General features: G+C 43.4%; 1 protein-coding gene across 1 annotated transcript in view; it reads right to left on the bottom strand.

Moving 5' to 3' along the window:
- Window positions 1-18812, bottom strand: part of LOC124960106 (uncharacterized) — a 168270-nt gene extending 149458 nt beyond the window's left edge. The window contains exon 1 of the mRNA XM_047518665.1: window positions 18576-18812. The gene's annotated coding sequence lies outside the window, so the exon portion shown is untranslated. The remainder of the gene's footprint in view (window positions 1-18575) is intronic.
- Between the last annotated feature and the right edge of the window lie 306 nt (window positions 18813-19118).

The raw sequence follows: 19118 nt of genomic DNA, 5'->3' as shown, positions 1-19118 counted from the left end.
AAGAAAAAAAAAGTCCTCTTGGGTATTCAGGTCAAAATTCTGCCCAGACGCATGCCAGGGGCAAAGCCTAAGACTAGGACACGTGGACGGCACTCAGTGCTGGCATCTGTCTGGCCATCTCGATGACATCCAAAGCACTGCACGTCCCGAAAGCTCTTCGTGGCACTGGGCACCACTTCCCTATCAGGGCGTTTTGTTCCGTAGAGGAAAGATTGGGAGAACTTTCTATTCATTATTTTGTAACGATGGAAATAGCATTGATTTAATTTTAATGAAACAGCAATATTTGTTTCAATTAACTTGATATTTTATATGGTGGAGCCAAAGGCTTCTGGGTGTTTGATGTTTGAAAGGAAGGGTTAAATGGTTATTTTTAACTTGGAGGGAGGGTATTCAACTAAGGGGTCTCCTTTTCTTTTCATCTAACTTATATCAAGCAAAGCTAGGGCTGAATGGTCTAGTGCAGCCACAACCCATCATTCCGGGGAGCTGGGGAAGGGGCTAAATAAGCTAGCTTTTGTTGAGGTGCCCCATGTGCCAAGCCTGGAGCAGCCTGTACCTCAGACAAGCCTTGTAGCAACCCTGAGGTGGAGCTCAGGTGGGTAGGTGAGTTTCCAGAGTCACTGAACTAAGACATAAGAGGAAGAGTCCCAACTCAGGCCATTCTGACCCCACAGTCCAAGTTTGTAGGACAGAGGCGAATGCTCGACAATGGATCTTCCTTCCTCATAACTAAGACTCATTGAACACGATGTGCTAAGAACCTTCTATGCATCGCCTCCATGAATCCTCACTTTATATTACTTCTATTTCCATTTTCAAGTTGAAAAAGGAAGAACAAACAACAAGGCTTAGACAGGGCAAGTGACTTGCCTGCAGTCACACAGGGAAGCCACCCGACTGCAGGTCTGACTCTCAGCCATGCTGCTACACCTGGCCGTAGCCAAACTGGGCCCACCCTCACCGTCTCACCACAGGTATGATACTCCAAAGTTCTTAGGCCCCATAAATTTGTCACTTCTGCCAACTTTCTGGGCAGGAGCTGGATGAATTTTGCCCCACGTAAGGGCACAAATAATTTAGAATTCTAAGCCCTTCAACAAAGAACACTCAACACACAAAGAACTCGTAAGGACAAAAAAGAGTAATGGGTATAGCAATAGTTGAATGATTTTTCAGAAGGAGAAGGAATGGTACCATGGGAACTAGCCAGAGCTTATCAGCTAAGCTCTTAGAAGATAATATTGAAATAAAAATTCTATCTGCTTTTACCCTCCCTGGGCTCAATGCTGAAATTTCCCTCCCTCACAAGGTCAGTAGATCTTGTTTCTGCTTCACTGACTCATGCAACCTGATCGCTTCTGGAAACAAACCAATGATTACAAGATCATCAAAGTATGTGATTTTAATTAAAGGAGGGTCCTATGTGGAGGGGGATGGGCAGTTAGCCTTCGAGTGCCCAACCCAAGTACCCAGTGAGAATCTGTCACCAGGGTCTCTGCCCTGCAATACCTTCTTCCACTTCTGCCTCCACATCTCAGCCCCTGACTGGGCCCAATTCTGCCTTGAACCCACATCAAACTGGGTCAGCCCACCTAGAACCTCACGTGTGAGGTTTTCCAGATGCACCTCTGGAAGTGAAAAGTCAGTGCTTTAAAGCAGGGCTCACCGCCAAAGCTAAGAGAAAGACTTGAAATATATAGGGCTTTGAAAAAGAAAAGAAAAAAAAGGATGAAAGCCCAGACTGCCAAAAAGAAAATAAATTGGCATTGTTGTAAAATTGTGTTGCACAGCGAGAATACAAATATTATTCATGTTAAAGAGAGGGTTGACCTGAGATGTGATTTACAGGCACTTCAAATGCAGTACAGGAAGTAAATGGAAAAATTAGGGTGCAAGGTCACCGAGTAGGCAAGAGTCAACTTAAGGGTAAAGTTAAAAACTTGAGGAAGGGAACACACAGTTCAACTCGCCATATTAAATTAAGATCTGTCTTCACTTTGAAGAAATGGAAAAAGTCAAATATTAAGGTGGGCATGTTACAAAAGGCGTTTTCAACTCAACATCCTAAAGGCATTTTCTTCTCAAAATAGGATACTTGTTATGGAGTGGAAAATGGCAGTGCGAAAGGGATGTTTTCTAAAGAAAATAGGAGGTTTACCGTAAGCCGCGAGTCCACTGTGTTATCCCTCAGTAATATGAACACACTTCAGTGACAAGTCAGAGGACTTTGGAGGCACTGTCCTGAGCAAGAACAAGGAATCCAAAATGAGTTGTTTTCAGGGATGTGCTGCTGCGTTTTTTTGTTTTGTTTTTTAATAGTCTAAATTGGTTTGGACTGTGCCCAAGCTTATCCGCAGCCAGGAAGAGGCAAAAGAAGCAGAAGGGGTGTTGAAGTGTGGGGATCAGGGACTCAGCTCTCTCCAGTCATCCTGCTCTTTGACCATTCTGTTTAAATCCAAATAGTTTGTAACGAAAAGCTGACTTCTTTTTTCTTCCCGCTCCAGATAATGTTGTGGATGTTTCTCAAAGAGCCACTAGAGGGCAGAGATTTTGGACATTTTGAAATTAATAACAGTTAAATCAGCCCCAGCTTCCTGGTCATTACCAGGAGTGATCACAATAAAAGCTGCCATGGAACTTCTAGGCAGCCTGTGTCTGTCTGTGTCCCTTATGCCAAGTCTACATAGAGCAAAACAGCCCAGGCCTCTGTAAGGGTCTGTACTCCTTTTCAAAGAAGGAAACCAGGCTATAGCATCCAGGGTCACAGTCCCACTTGATAAAGGGCAGCCCAGAAGATGTGCTCCATGCTGAAGGGGACAACGCAGAGTGAGGCTCTGAGACACCCACCTGCCCCAGCCGCCCTGCCTGCCACCAGCCCAGGGAGGGGCATCCCCCAGGCACAGGTGCCATGGCCAGAGGCTGTTTTCCCCACAGTGCCTCCCACCTGCCCCACACCCCAGATGTTCACTCTACTGGGATTTCATCTGGATGCACAAACTCTGGGTAAGAAAAGAGAGAAAATCGGGAGCATCAACTCTGCCTAAGCATCCCTCCTTCTCGGCCTTCATTTGCAACTCTTACTGAGCGGATGGGCTGGAGCTGGGGGGACAGGGATGGGCAGCCAGAGTCAATGATGGAGGCAGCATCTTTAGGGCTGCAAAGAAAAGGGGCCAGGACAATCCGGAGTGGGCTACACGGAATTGTCCTGGGATGCCACCCTGGCTCCCAAAAACAATCACTTGGTCTCTCAGAGGTGTTCTCATGCCAGACGATAAGGGAGTATGCTCTTGAGGTTCTCAGTCCTTCCCATTGCCCCTGTCCTCCAGCCTGGGGATCTGAACACAAGTATGAGTCATCGTCATCCTCCTCTGGCTGTAAGGGTCCTCGTTAACCCAAGTCTTCCAGGGTGTCTATCAGTGAGAAATCTGATCTCAGCCAAGGGTGTGAAAAGGGGCAACAGGAATTTTCTCTTTCAAACTTGGAACTTAGAATTCTAAGTCATTTATAACTTTCACATGGGAGGCCTCTGCTGAACTGCTCTAAGCCTTGGTTTTCTGAACCTCCTAAAAGGTGAGAATAGGACTGATTATGGTATACAACCACCAAGAGGATGGAATGAGCTAATGAAGCAACCCTGGCAAATTCTGAGTGCCAGTTACAGATGCTTCTCAGCTTGCATTGAGGTTGCTCCTGATAATCCCACTGTCCTTTAGCATGCCCAATCCATGGAATGTCCCAGTTTAGCCTAGCCTACCTTGAATGTGCTCAGAACACCTACAGTTGGTCAAAACATTGAACACAAAGCCTATTTTACAATCAGTGTTGAAGATCTCATGCAATCTATTGAATACTGCACAGCACACTATGGACTGTCAGTCATTCACCTTCGTGATTGCGTGGCTCCTTAGGAGCTGCAGCTCACTGTCTCTGCACAGCATCATGATGGCGATCTTACCACAAATAAATAGCCCAGGAAAAATCCAAATTCAAAATCTGAAATACAGTTTCTAAAACTGAATGTAGGTCAACTTCTGACCATCCTACAGTTGAAAGGTCTGGGGCTGCCTATGCTTTTCAGTCAGTCTCTTATCTGCAAACCTCCAGGGAAAAGAGCCCACCGTCTCCTGAAATGACCTGATTTCCCACCCAAGACTGGGATAAAAAAGGCATGTGGCCTCCAGCAAGCAAGTCTATTCTGCCTGTCACCTCAAAATGACTCCAAACTCCTCTTGTGACCTCATAAAAAGATGCTTAGCTTCTTCGACTGTCAAATAAGAAAGCAGACAACAAAATCCCCAAATTCCCTTAGGGATCACAGGGCCATCATGATTCAGAAGTATGTCTCGGATCACACTGGCCTCTTGAGCAGCTATGCCTCAGAGCAGGGCTGGTTCATCTTAATCTTAAACCCCAGATCTGTTTCACAAGAGCTGCTTCCAAAGCAGGCCTTCCAAACCCTATCGGAATGTCTGCCCTTCAGGGAGAGCTTCATACGCTCCTTCCTCGAGGTACCAGTGCAGTGTTTCTGCTGACTCAGAGCATCCCCAATCTCCATTTTGTCATCAATGGAGACTGCTCCCCTCCCAGCTTAAGTTATCTCTACACTGCAGGGGAAAGAGAAGTGTCCTGGCTTTTAACATTCAATTTCTTTTCATGGCCAAATCACAAAAAAGGGGAGGATTTATCCATCAAAGCTAAGAACCAAGGATCAAGGGATAGAGAGCACTGATGGGCAGGAGACAGGACAGTCCAGGTTCTCCATTTACCATGTGGTCTTGGCCATGGGACCTAACCTCTCTCGGCCTCAGTTGCTTCTCCTGTAAAATGATGATAATAATAATACCCAACTTATCATAATAAATACAGCAGTTTCCCTGGAGTTCTCTCTACAGGCCAGGCACTGTGCCAACGGCCTGGCATGTATGACCTCATTCATCTTCACGACATCCTCCCGAAGGATTCTCTGCCGTCATCTTTGGCAGATAAGGAAACTGAGGCCTAGACAAGTTCAAGTGCTCTTCCTGATCCATACAATAGGCCAGTTATGGAGCTGGGGTCAGAAGCCCTCTCTCACCTGGCAGCATCGCTATGGAGATGAATGACATCATGTGGATACATAGTAGCATAGGACCTGGCATATGTGGTAAGTCATTGTTGTTATTATTAGTGTTAATGTACAGTTTGGTCAATTCAGGGCCTCTCTCCTTCCCATCGTTCATCTCTGGCCACAAGCTCAGAGCAAAGCCCCAGCATGGTGAGGCACAGAAGGACAAACACAGACTTGGGGTCAAGCAGCTCCTAGCTGTGTGACCTTGGAAACGTTAATGTCAGCATTAGTTTCCTCCTTTATAGCCTAGGGGTAATACAAGTACTTCTAAAATTAGTGTGAAGAATAAGTATGAAATCAGGCATTTGCATAAGTATCTAGTGTAATATAAACAACAACCATTACCCTTATGAAAGCAGGTATGTGGGCTACATATCGTCTCACTGAAGAAAAGATTCTCCCAAGGCAAGAGCAGGCATTTGGGCTAACCTAGGGCTTCAGAGTTAACAGTAGGTGTCTATGAGTAATCAGGGTGGGCGCTTCTGCTTTGCAGACACCGTCTACTCCACCACCAGCCCATGCACATGCGTGCACGCACGCACACACACACGCACATACACACACACCCCTCAGGGCTTTTCCTCAGAGTAGAACGAGTCTCAAAATCCCTTCATCCCTGGTTCTGACGTTTTCTACTTACGTGGCCCCAGGCAAACCAGAGAGACTAAGAAAAACCACCTCAACAGGGAGGTTGTGACGTTCAAAATAGAAAATACATGTAGAAAACCATGTAAAAGTTCAAAAGCACAATTACAGTGATCCTTTCAAAGCCCCCGGTGAAAGGATAGAACATAGGTATTCCATAAGTGACAGCTTGGGGAGGGCACAGAGATAAACATCTCTTATAACTATCTGTCACTCATCATAGTCTCACTGAAATCTGAGTTTAATGACTAATGATCATATCCCGTCAGAGCCCCAAATTACATACCATTGCCTCCAGCAGGTATTAACACCAAACCTAGTCTACCCCTGACTGGGGTGGTGGCGTTTTGCTTGTTTTAGACACATTCTGGATTAGTATCTGACGAGATGGAATGAGTCCTGGCAGTTCCCTGTGTAGCAGCTCACAGGATCATTTCTGGAATCTGAGGAGCTCAGTCCATGCAGATGACCTCAGAAGGCCAGGTCACCCTGTGGCAGAGAAGACTGAGGAGTGTATTGCCCAGGTTTCTAGAACTGGATAGATAAAACATCAATGCTCCAATCTGATGACTAAAGTGGAGTAAAGAGGGTCTTCAGAAAGACCCTCAGGAGTACTGGGTTCCTTTGAAAGTTCCTCCCAGGCTGTTCACATGATAAGCCAGGCAGTGGTTTGTGTAAGAGCCTTGCCTTTCAGAAGTTTCCACAGCAGATGGACAGATGGAGGCACACGGCTTTAGAGGAAAGCCCGCTCACATCCGTCTGCGCTCATTATTGGCCCTCTTCTCCGAAATGCTATATGTTATCTTGAGCCTGTTTGTTTTTATCTGTCAGAGTGGTTTATTGTTAAGGAAATACGGTGTCAGCTGTCTCTTCCCCACCATCAAAGCTGCCACATTAAAGTTAATAGTGTTTGACTTGCAGAGATCTCTTACCGAGGTAACCCAAGAAGGCCCCTGCTGGCTGTTATTTTTCCTGCAGTTGAGGCTCCAAATGGATGCAATAACTTCATCAATCTTTTCAGGAAGAACAGAAGGGAGGCCGGGGGAACCTGTATGACTATCTAGTAGATGCTCAATAAAGGCCCCTTGCCTACGTGATGATAACTCAACCCTTCCATTTGGAATAGGCTGCTGAATTAAGTGACCTGAATCCTTAACCTGAACTCAAGGTACTGTGACCTGTGGCTTGTCACTTCCCAAGTCTCAACTACAGTTTACTTATCCCAGAAATAAGGGAAATGTCTTTGGAGGACACCCCTTCCACAAGTAGTCTTACAACGAAGCCTGATATGTAAAAGAAGATAAAAGCAAACTTCTTCGGGCTAAAGCAAGAGAGAGGAGAAGTCCTGCCTTCTCAGAATCTCCACCTTCCTCCGTAGGCTCACCACCTAAACCCCATTTTTCTCCCTCCCTAGGGGTCCTAAGCAAACTCTGTGGGCAGCCACCCCACCCTTGACGTCCTAAAATAGCATTTTGAAATCTACTACCCAAAGGAATTATCTCAGAGTTTTTTCTGCTCAGAGTCTTTTCTGCTCAGAGTCTGGATTCTATATTAAGTAACCTGGAGTCAAACCACACGTGGACAGATTTCAATCCGCATCATAATTTCATAGAAGAATCTCTGCTCAGTGCCATGCAAACTTGAAACAGGACTTTGTTTTATTTTCTGAGTCTTTATCCTCTAATCACTGCTTTCAACTGTGAGCTGGCAAACATCTCTTCCTGACTCAGTAGTGCCCCTCGGGCTGCCACCACTTATTGCAAGTTAGTTCAACATGTACCAATCTCAACTTGAATTTTAAGTTCCATCATCTCCCTCCCATGCAGAGCATGCTGGAGCTGGAAGTGCAACTCTTTGGGACACATCCTTACACAGTGGACCATCTCCTGTGAGAGTCTCAAAGCCAGCAGCCCTGCACAGTCTGCCATGGTACACCCCCACATCCCCTCCACATCAGCCAGCACGTGTGAGGGCTGCCCCATGGCTGCGCCCTCTCTGCACGCTGCCATCCCTCTCCAGTTCTCTTCTCTGTTCCAGTAGGCCAAGGTCAGATTTGCATGCCCGCTGACCAAGCAGACATAGAGCAGAGGAACCAAAAAACCAGATTTCCTTCCTTGCATGTAAGAAGCAATTCCTCCCTTCATTTAATTTGCTGGGAGAATTACCCCACATACACACGCAAACTCATTCCCTCTGAGAAAGGAGAAAATCATGAACACTCTTCCCCTAAAAGGCAGCAGCCAAGAGGACTCTCCCCTCTTTCCTGTTTGAGTTTACTCTCTACTTTTGTAAATAACCTGTAGGATGAGAGGAGTCTGAGTCCAAAACTAGAGGGGTGGAACAGTGGAGAAGGAAAGAGAGGAGATTCAACTGTCATTGGCTTTCGTCAAAGGTTGCATTTACAGCTGAGGATGTGGTGGTCAAAACCAGTAGCATGGGGAAAAAAATCCCACCAAACATTCTGTATTAGATGCAAAACTAGGATGTCTATTGAAATATATTGTATTTATACACATGGTTCAAGCTTGGATGGATATCAGCATAGCACACCTGTGTGAAACTCTAAAGAATCCCAAAGCACATGTTTATTTTTATTTTTTGGCCCAAGTCTCTGAAGGAGAAAAATTATCTAGAGCAAAGAACTATTCATTCATTCACTCATTCAGACATTCACTGCTGTCCATGTAGCCTTTTCTTAGGTGCTAAATACTTGAGGGGGACAATAGTGAACAGTTCCTGATCATTATTTCAAAACCACAGAAATTCAATTGACACAAAGTCTTCACATCAAGAAACTTCTGTACACAATACCTCATCAGGATTTTCAAAACAGCCTCATAAGTTGGTTAGAGTACATATAATCACTGTTTAAGATTGAGAAAAGTCAACTGACTTGCCTAGTCTCTAGACCAGTTGAGGCAGGCCGATGATTAGACTTTAGATCATCTGATTCCTCGTGCCGAGTTCTTTTTCTTTAAACAAACTATTACCAAATGAATCTGCAACTTTCTTAGAACTGCCTTTATATCCCAGATTGTCCAGGATCCTTTCAATTTCAGTGTTCTGTTCTCTTATTTTCCAAAGTTTGCTTATCAGATCACTTATAATAGTTTTAAAAATAGTCACTTGTGTTAGTTTTAGGTTCAAAAAAGATGAGTATGGAAGACTGTCTTTATTATTTCAAAGTGAATTAAAGTCAGATGTAGACTTTTACATCAAGACTATGCAGCAGCCTCAATTTTTCAATCAAACCATCCTTTGGTGTAGAAAATTATTTCACTACCCACATCATTTAAGCTATTCTGAAAACTACACTGAAGTTCTTTTTATTAATCTTTTCCCTGCTTCAAATCCTTCCATCAGACATTTCTGTCAGGCTTCCTGAAGGGCCCCATATGCACACTTCCAGCTCAGAAATGTGTTCTTTTTTGGTTCATTGGAATTCTTCAGAATACTTGGCACTGAAACATATTGGCTTTAATTAAAAGGCTATGATTTCTGTGAATTCCCATTAAGCCAGTGAAAGAAATCTGTATTAAAAAAAAATACAGTTAACACATTAAGATATAGTTGTACTGAAAAATGGTTCATGTTTTAAAAAACTACTTAAGCAGATGAAAATAAGCTGCCTGTTATAAAAATCTGCTCATATTTAGTAAAATCCTTCTCTTCTAAATAGAGGGGTTAGTTTAGTACATATGTGCTTAATTAGCCATGAAAACTCAACTAGACATGAACCATGCAATCCAACCATCCGCCTGTTGATGTTAAAACATAGATCCTATTAACAGGAATGCAATTTAAACGGGTTAAAAAGTGATAAAGTACATAACTCTAATCTGATAGAGTTTGAAATATGATACTGCTGTATACTAATGACAAATCAGTTTTGAATTATGATTCCAGTAAAGCTTGAAATAGCTCAAGCATGTTAATTAGTGATCCACAAACTCAAGAAACTACATTATATGTTATAGTCAGTCACATCTCTTCACCCATGAGCAGGAGCATACTCTCTAACATTCAGAGAAAAAAAGCCATGCAAAATCTCTTGAATTCTAGGTCCTAGATGCCCTAGAAATACCTGACATAACTTTCCCCAACTTGGTTATCTTTAAAGTGCATTATAATTCAATGTAGTTTTGAAGAAGGTCCATAAAAATCTAGTTACTAAGAAATGCACAAAGAGATCTCATGAAATCACTTCTCTTTACATCAATGGTCCTCAAATGTAGACATGTCCCCATGTGGGCAAGGTAAAGCCAGAGATCACAAAGAACTGGGAGGAAGATGCCATCATTACTAGCTTGATTAGCAAAAAATGCAAGCTTATGTACTTAGCTTTTTATTTTAGGCAAGGTAAAGCCAGAGATCACAAAGAACTGGGAGGAAGATGCCATCATTACTAGCTTGATTAGCAAAAAATGCAAGCTTATGTACTTAGCTTTTTATTTTATTAAAAAATAACACCTATCCATTCTTGGAATAGACTTGTGCCCATCAAGAAGATGCTGACGAACTGCAGACCTTGCTTTGACGATCACTGATCTCGGCACTTACTATATTAAAGGCAGGAATTCTTTCAGAGGCATTTATAAATCAGATTTTAAAATTCACTAGTTTGGAAGGTACACTACATTCCAATCATCTCAATGAGCTCTGTCATAATTTTAAATAGCCACAAAACAGCATGCTGCTACTTCCTTCATCAGGCAGTGCCAGTTATCTTCCACCCTTGCAATCAGTTCTTCAGGTCTAGTTCAAATTCTGTGCCCCTATTCAGCAAAGCTTCTGGTTTTATATTCATTGGGGGGGGAAGGTAAAGAAAAGAAAAGAAACATATTGTAAACCCATTCTCCAAATATCATGTCACCCTGCAAACTTAAGAGAATAGCTAGGATTAGTGTGCCCCACCATAGGATCTCGTCTTTTGCAAAATGACCAGATCAGTGACTGAACAGTGTGGTCCAGCTGGTATCCTTAAAGTAACTATTTTCTTGAAGGTGGGGGAAGTAGCATATGAACATTGGGGAAATCATCTATTTAACTCACATAAAGCAAGCCCATTAGGTAGACAGACCTCCATTCAAAGTTCACCAAATGTTACTGTGACTGTACAAGAACAATAAAACTAAGAAAAGCCAGAAAGAGATCCTGTCACTGCTGGCTGCCTCACCAAGTCCATAAGCTACCCATATTCTGACTGCACCTATTCAGAGCTGCATTATATCCTGCTGGGACCATTGCAATAGCCTCCTAGTTGGTCTCTCTGCCCTGAGGCTCTCTTCTTTCACACTATAAAGAATTTGTCTTCTAAAAACGCAGCCAATCAAATTACTTCCCATCAAAAAGCTAGAATCATTGGTTCGTATGACCTGTCAACAGAATGGAGGTCACTGAATTCTTTAGCCTGAGATTTAAGGCCCAAGCCTAACTTTTGGTGTTGCTTCCATTTCACCCCAAGTAAGGTCCACTCTTTTCTGTAGATTCCCCTCTACTTTTGCCCTTACAGGCAGTTCCCCACCTGGAGGACCATCCCTTCCATTCCATCTCCTCATCAGCCCTCTAGGCCAAAATCTACCTATATTTAAAGTCCCTGGTGAGAGAAAATCCATGTTGTCCATGAAAAAATGCAAGGAGCAGTTGCTGGTTCATCAGCAACAAAAGTTGTCTGTTATCCCTGTTGCTGCCACTGCTGTGTGTCATTTAAGTCTTTATAATCTTCAGGACTAAGCTCTAGGCCTATGGGATTTTAATTCTAGCTCCCTGGTGACACTGATTACTTCCAATTTTACTTCAAAGTTATTTGATTGTATGTTTCATCTGCCCTTATAGACTTCAAGCTCCTAGAAAAGATATTTTATTGTTCACCTTTATTTCCTACGTGTCAAGGCCTACACAAATAGCTGAAGGAAAACGTTATATGCTGCATCAAACCACAAGAGGGCACAGTTGAGCTACTCTTAGTGGAATCAGCCTACAATTCAGGTTTCAGATCTGAGAGGCTTCTGGCCCTGGAAAGTGTATTTGTAAATTTGTTTAAAGTAAATATGTATGCATTATATATGGTCACAAGGGTATTCGTGTTAACATGAAAATATGGCTCTAAAATAGTGAATTCTTAAAAGTAGTAAAATAAAGCATATGGTTCAATTTTGATAAAACATCTATTCTTAAATACAGAAAAAAGTCTAGAAAGATAAGCATAAAAATGTTATCAACTGTTATCTCTTGGAAAAGGCATATGTTATCTCTTGGGATGGAATATGGATGATTTTCCTTCAATTTTGCATCTTTCTGGATTTTATATAACCAAAACATGTTAATTTTATAATCAGAAAAATAAAGCTATATACTTTTTTAAAATCTCAAAGTATTTACTTGATTCTTTTTTGCATCTGATTTCAAATCCTATGTCTTATATATTTAAAAGTAAATACGATATTATGGGTATTTTCTAACCTATTAAAACAGAGATTCCCAAACTCTCTTAGTACATAGTGTTTTGAGTATCTCAACAATTTTTTGGTACCCCTGGAATAAAAGAAATGTCTAACAGTTACATTTATTAAGTAGTGAATTTAAAAAAAAACTGAAGTCTTTGTGTTCTAATAATTCAGTAACCCACTTGAAAAATTAATAAATATAAGGTTTTTTTTAAAAAATATATTTTATTCCACTCTTAACTAATCACAATTACTTAGTGGAATGTATGCACTTATTGGACACCGTGGAATCAGTTTAGAGACATCTCCTCTCATTTCCTGTTCCATGTTGATTTTTTTATAGTGGCAACCACTGATAAACCAGTCTCACAAAGATATGACACCATTGAAGTGAAGGTAGCACATCAACCCAATGGTGACACTATGAATTATCTCAAGCTAGTAGCTCACGGGTAACCCACATGAAGATGTCAAGTACAACTGTGATTTCCCAAAATACTTCAAGACACTCCTGCGACTACTGAAACTCCTGGAACTCCCCGAGGTGCCTCCGTGCAGAGTTTGGGAATATGTAGATTCAAAGATAAAGCTGGTTCCCTGTGAGGCTGGCAAAAGGGAAATAAAATTTATCAAGTGGCTCCTGCTCAGCTAGCCTTGAAATTATTCCACACCTACTAGCTCAGTCAAAACTATTTTGTTCTCATGAACCAAATTCTTCTCCGAAAGAGAAAAGAAGGAGGGGTGGGAAGTGAGCTGAGATAAGGACTCTTTGATGGTTTTCACACTTCCTTCTGTTCCCCCAAAACCCCTTTTAATCTGTTCTTTCCAACTCAAAACAAAGAACCAATAGCAGCCCCTAACCTAGCACGTCCTGGGAAACAGCCAAATTCCTTCTTTGTGGAATCCAGAACTGGTTTTCCAACCAACCTACTGACTCTTCAACCTCTGGACTCAAATGTGAGAAGCTTTGCCAAGACCTAGGAAGCACAGAGGATCCCCAAACTGAACTGCTAACCCTTAGGACAGCCCCTTCCTCTTCCAGAATTGAAGGAATCACTAGTTAGTTTCTCCAACAAGACTCCCAAATATATAACTACTGCTACCCAAGTTCACTTAAAATTGGAATTAGAAATGCTAGCTTTTTGTGTTTTATTTTTTTCTCTGAAATCCAATAGGCCCAGTTTTAAACTGCTTTAGCAAAAAGGTGATTTTCTATTATCAACTCAAATGTAATTAAAACAAATACAAAAGAACTCTCCAACTTGTGTGAAAGAAAGCTCCAAGCAGGGGCTACTTAATGAACTTAATTAAGATCTCAAGGAGGTAGAAGCAACCCAAGTAACCATGGACAGAAGAATGGGTAAAGAACCTGTGGTATATCCATACAATGGAATACAATTCAGCCTTAAAAAGGAAAATTCTGACACGTTACAACATGGCTGATCTTGAAGACATTATGCTAAGTGAAGTAAGTCAGGCACAATAGGAAATGTATTGTATGACTCTATATGTAAGAGATACCTAGAGGAATCAGATTCATACAGAGAAAGAATGGTGGTAGCCAGGCACCAGAAGGAGGAGGTGATGGGAGTTCAAAGGGTTTGGAGTTTCAGTTTTGCAAAATGAAAGGAGTCTTAGAGTTGGACCTGGTGATGGGAACACATCAACATGAACACAGTCAATGCCACTGCGTGCGCACCTAAAAATGGCTTAAATGGCGAGTTCTATGTATATTTTGCCATGTTTTTTTAAAAGATCACAAGGTTCCTTTCTGATAAGAGCAGGCATTGATGTAACTGGACATATCATCAAATGTCATGTGGAGAGCTTGCATAGGCCTACAGATGAGTCCATTTGGATAATCTAGAGTTTAAACATACACCGTGTTTCAAAACAGAAGGACCCTGATCTAAAGGAAGCAGTGTCCAAACAAGAGCAGCCCTGGAGCACCAGTAACAGAAACAGGGCCTCCACCTCTTCCAGGCTTTGGAAGGAGGGGCAAAGTATCCTCAGTCACACCCCAACCTCAGGCCCAAGTATGCATTCTTCCTTTCAACCTTGATAAGTCCCCATAAATCCAAGGCACCATGAAATGGGGCCTAGAGCAGCAGCTGGAAGACATGGGCAGATGCAAACTCATCTGGTCCCAAAACCCAGTGTCCTGGGTTCTCAGGTCTTCCCGTGAGATGTTTCCTGACTACACTTGTAGAATTGATGTTGCTGAAGATGACAACCTGCAAAGGCAAAAAACTCAGCGTTCTCTTTACTTGTAGGCCTGGTCTGTGGAGATATTTCTAAACTAGGTCCTGGGAAATGCCTGGGGAGAAAGAAAGAGGGACTTCTGTGGTCACCCTGGGAAGTGCTATATGGTGCAGTCTCACCAAAGGCTCAGAAAAGTCCTGCAGTACAAAAATTGGAATCCCAACTTTCTCAGCTTCACACCCATTGGTCTTTCTGTTTTTATATGCTTAGTTCCTCTTCCTCTTGATGTCTATTTTTTTTCAGTAGCACCCAATCTTGAAATATGAGAGTTTTTTTTTTGTTTTGTTTTGTTTTGTTTTTCCCTCTCTCAACACATTCTGTTGGTTAGCAAGACTTCCTCTCCCATCCACCCCCTTTCTCCCGTCTCCTCTGCCATCACGCTAGTTGTGGTTCTCAGGAGTCTCCCTTAGGTTGCCTCAGTGACCCCCTCATTGGCTCCCTCTCTCAGGTCTCTTCCTTTTCTAATACTATTGGAACCACCCTCTGAAGATTGCTTCTGTAGCACAGAGCTGGCTCACCACCACTACACTCAGTCTCCTCGAGTGGCTCCCTAATGCCTGGGAAGGAAGGCCAGACTTCACCTGCCATGCAAGATTCCTCATATTCTCCCTCCAACCCGTCCTCCCAGCTTCATTTGCCAGCACGGAGAACCTAATGCTCTAGCCAGCTCAGCTATTTTCTACTCTCCAAACAGGCCTCAAGGCCCCTGACCTTCATGTACTTGCTCATCCTCAGTCAAGTTTGAACTCTGCTCTTTCCCCTTCTTCTTTACCCACCTTCTAAGTTTGCCTCAAAGGCTGATTTTTTTTTTTTTTTAATACCAGGGATTGAACCCAGCGGGGCTTAAGCACTAGCCACATCCCCAGCCCTTTTCTGTATTTTATTTAGAGACAGGGTCTCACTGAGTTGCTTAGCCACTGGGATTACAGGCATGCGCCACTACACTGGGCTCAAACGCTAACTCTTGAAGTCATTGATCTTTTCTTTGAACTCAGAGCACTTCAATAGTAGGAATCTCATAATTCTTCATAAAATCAGCTTTGATTAGTATCAAGGGTTTCAATACAGTTTATTAAGGTTGTTATTAAAGGATTACCACCTTGAATATCAAACTGTCTTACTCATCTCTAGTTTATGTGAGGACCTAACACGATGCTTTATACATAAGAATCATTCCATATATATCTGTTTGACTAATGAATAACATTTAGCCCTGTGCATACACCATCAAATTCCCAAACTTCAGTTATAATCTAGAGACAGTGATAGTCAATTTTCTCTTTCTTGTACCCCGGATCCTTTTTTCTAATGATTTTGTCTTATATACAGACTATAATACACATAGTTGGCACCTCATTTTATATACATTTATTTTAAATTAAACTGTATAGCATTTCTTATTATTAAGTGAACTGCTCAGAATAGTAGGCTGTTTTGATAAATAAAAAATATAGAGGGCTAGGAGTGGAAATTTGCAGACAGCCACTCCTACATTGTAATATGTATTATTTCTGACAAATTCTCACGCAATGGAGAAAACTCCTAATTCACAGAGAGTTGTCAATAGTTTGCATTTTATGTGAGCGGGCATTGGCAAAGTAATGAATTTCTTTTTTTTTAAGTTCAGATACAGCATGTTATACCGGTGACACATAAGAATTGCCATATGTAGCAATTAGGAACACAGGTTCTGATTTAAATCCTGGCTCCACTATTTGATAGCACAGAACTTCAGCAAGTTATTCAGCCTCAGTTTCTTCATCTGTGAGGAAGTAATAATGGTGCTTCCCTGATAAGGTAGAAGAACAAGATTGGTGACACAAGTGGACACCTCAGTGGTCTTCATTCTACCAAATTGCTGTCTATAGCACATAGGAGAGAACATTCATTCATTACTATCCATGCAGGCTCTGACCACAGAGCCTTTGAGACCTTTGGAGCCCTGTGTGGCCTTGAAGAAAGGCAAGCAAGACACTTCACTCCAGGATTGTTCTGAAGTTCTCAACTACCATCAAACCCCAAGGAACCATGGGAAAATTCAAAACTCTTCTGTCCCCAGCCCTTTCCTCATGGAGGCTTCCTCAGAGACGTGGCTCTAAGGAACCGTGTAGGAATCACAGGAATCCATGGCCTTTGCCTGCAAGCTGTCCAGATGGCAGCCTGGTGGCCCAGCCCACAAGGAAAGCCCTCAACTTTAGCAGCCTGTCACTTACATAATTATTCTCTGCACTTGGAGGCCAACATAAACAGAGCATCTTTCTCAAGCAGCTCCCACAATGCACGAACCTTAGAACCTCACACATGCAGCCAAGCACTGGAAGGTGCTAAAGGGTCAGAGGGTTTGTGTGACCAGCAGTCCTGTTCCCCAGGGAGAGTCCCAGTTGCTTTCTAGTCCAAAATCCCCATCCAGCAGATTCTGCCTGAGCTCCAGCTGACTCCAGGTCCTAATTCCTGGGACTGGCCTGAGACACTGCGGGTAGGACCCTAACATGAGACAGCAGATCAGAGAGCAATCACTCTGGAGAAAGGCAGTGGGTGGGAGATGGGGGTCTAAAGATGGTTCCCCAGGGTTCACATTTGATGTTGTGAACTTTTTTTTTCCAGTGTTTACTAAAATGCTAGTTCTGGTAGACACTGGCAGTGTGGAAGAGGTTGGTATAGTTCTAGGAAAAAATATCAAGCAAAACAGCAAGACCCTTATTCTCCTGGAGCTTATGTTTTAGAGGGGATGGGAGAATGGCAATAATTGAACCAAGAGCATCTCCAGTCACAGCTAGTGCTTTGAAGAAAATAAAATACTGTCATTGCATAGGTGTCAGGGAAGTTGACATTTGAGCTGAGATCTGAATAAGAAGGAGGTTGCCATTCAAAGGCAAGGGGAAAGCATTCTAGAAACAGGGAACAGAAGTGAAAGACCCTGAGATCTCAGCTTAAATGCTTATTAAAGGTTTAGAAAAGTGTTCTCAAAATTCTAGTTCATGTTAAGGATAAGAGTAATTGTTTTAAGATTGTAAACATCAAAGGGCTACATCGGAAAGAAATTTCCCCTTGGCTTTAGACAAAGATGCAATAAGAATGTGTGCGAATATATGATATTTATATGTCTCATAAGGATCTTTTTAAAAAGCCTTTCATGTCTTTTATCCTTTAAACTTTTATAATATAGGTTGAAAGCCTGATACAATCTTAAACTTCCAGTTCATGTATTGAGATCTTTTCCTTAGAACTAATGAAGACTTCCCTTCTGTTGGGGTGTAATTTACCTCCCTTGTTCCAGAATGAGAATGCTGTGTACTTCTAATTGCAACTATGTAAAAATATGTGTGCACATGGATTAAGGAGGTGGGAGGATAGGAAGGAGCCGCAGTTGTTTTTCAATATTCCTTTTTTGTGATTAAAACTGGGAAGAAAAGAATACATTGTGCACAACTGTGCAGTCTCCTTGTCCTCGATGTTAATAAATGTGTTTTTAACTGCTGTTTATATCCCATGTAACATCACTACAACCTACATCCTCTCCAGGCTACAATTAAAGTTGAAAAGTGCACGAGGCTTTACAAGCCTTTGTACAGGGAGTGCGTCTGCGCACGTACGGTCCATGTGCACCCTTCTTTCTATGAACAAGGATCTTGGGGATCCTTCAGGCCCCGGGCCATATTTCTCCCCGGGCTCTTATTAAAACCAGGTGCGAGGAAGGCGGGCCTTTCCCGGACAGAAAAGCCTCCTGTTGACCCAAAGCTCCCCCTTCCGGTGTGTTTTCTAGAGGCAAAGCGGGCGGCTGCCCCAGCCCAGGCTGTGCAAGGGCAAGGCCCACAAGGGCGGCAAGTGAGGCTGGGAGTGAGCAGCTGGGGACAAGGGACATTGCCGCCCTCCGCCAGGCTGGAGTGGTGTCCGCGCACACTGCAGGTCCCCCCACCCCCAGACCATAGCTCTTTCCAGATTGGAAGAGAAGGCGGGCAGGGGAAGCCGCAAGGTCGCCGCTGGTCTGAACTTGAAACCCAGGGAATCAGACACCCGGGGGGTGGGGGTCCCAGCAGGAACCCCCGGATTTCTGGCACCTGCCCTGGGACCAGTGCCAGGTTCCAGAAAACCCCCAGCCTGGTAGCGCTTACCCTCAGCGGCCGGTGTCGCTCGCGCCTCCGGGGACAGGGCTGGCACAGTGGGGTCAGGTCGTGAGTGACGTGGCGGCCCCGGCAGCTGAGGGCTCTGCGCTGCCGCCGCGGCTCCCCGCCTGTGGCGCGCCCCTGAACTGGATCTCCGGGGCTGGGAGGGGGCGAGGGGGCGCTTGGCGCCGAGCCCGGTGAGCTTGCGACCTTTGATCCCAGAGATCAGCACTCCCCTATGCAACCCGTGGCCCGAAAGGGCAGAAGTGGAAGGTGATTGGGCCACTTTGCAGCAAGGACGGCGCCCCCTTAATTCATGAGAGCTGAAAGAGCACCTCCCTCCCGATGGGCTGAACCCGAACTCTAGGTTGAGGCCTCTTCCTACGTGTTTGGGTCAAAGATTTGTGGATTTGTGTCTAATTAGACTCCAGAAGTAGGGGAAAGGGCCTCAGAAGGAGGAGTGTTAGGAGGCAGAAAGTCAGGGTGTCAAGACTCAAGAGAAACAGGGATCCCACAAGAATTTGCTTCCAAATGCTAAGTGGGCATTTCCTG

Source organism: Sciurus carolinensis, chromosome 11 (genome assembly GCF_902686445.1).
Source record: "Sciurus carolinensis chromosome 11, mSciCar1.2, whole genome shotgun sequence".
NCBI classification, from domain to species: Eukaryota; Metazoa; Chordata; class Mammalia; order Rodentia; family Sciuridae; genus Sciurus; species Sciurus carolinensis.
The sequence above is the reverse complement of the archived record's forward strand: the minus strand, read 5'-3'. Positions and strand labels throughout refer to the sequence as shown.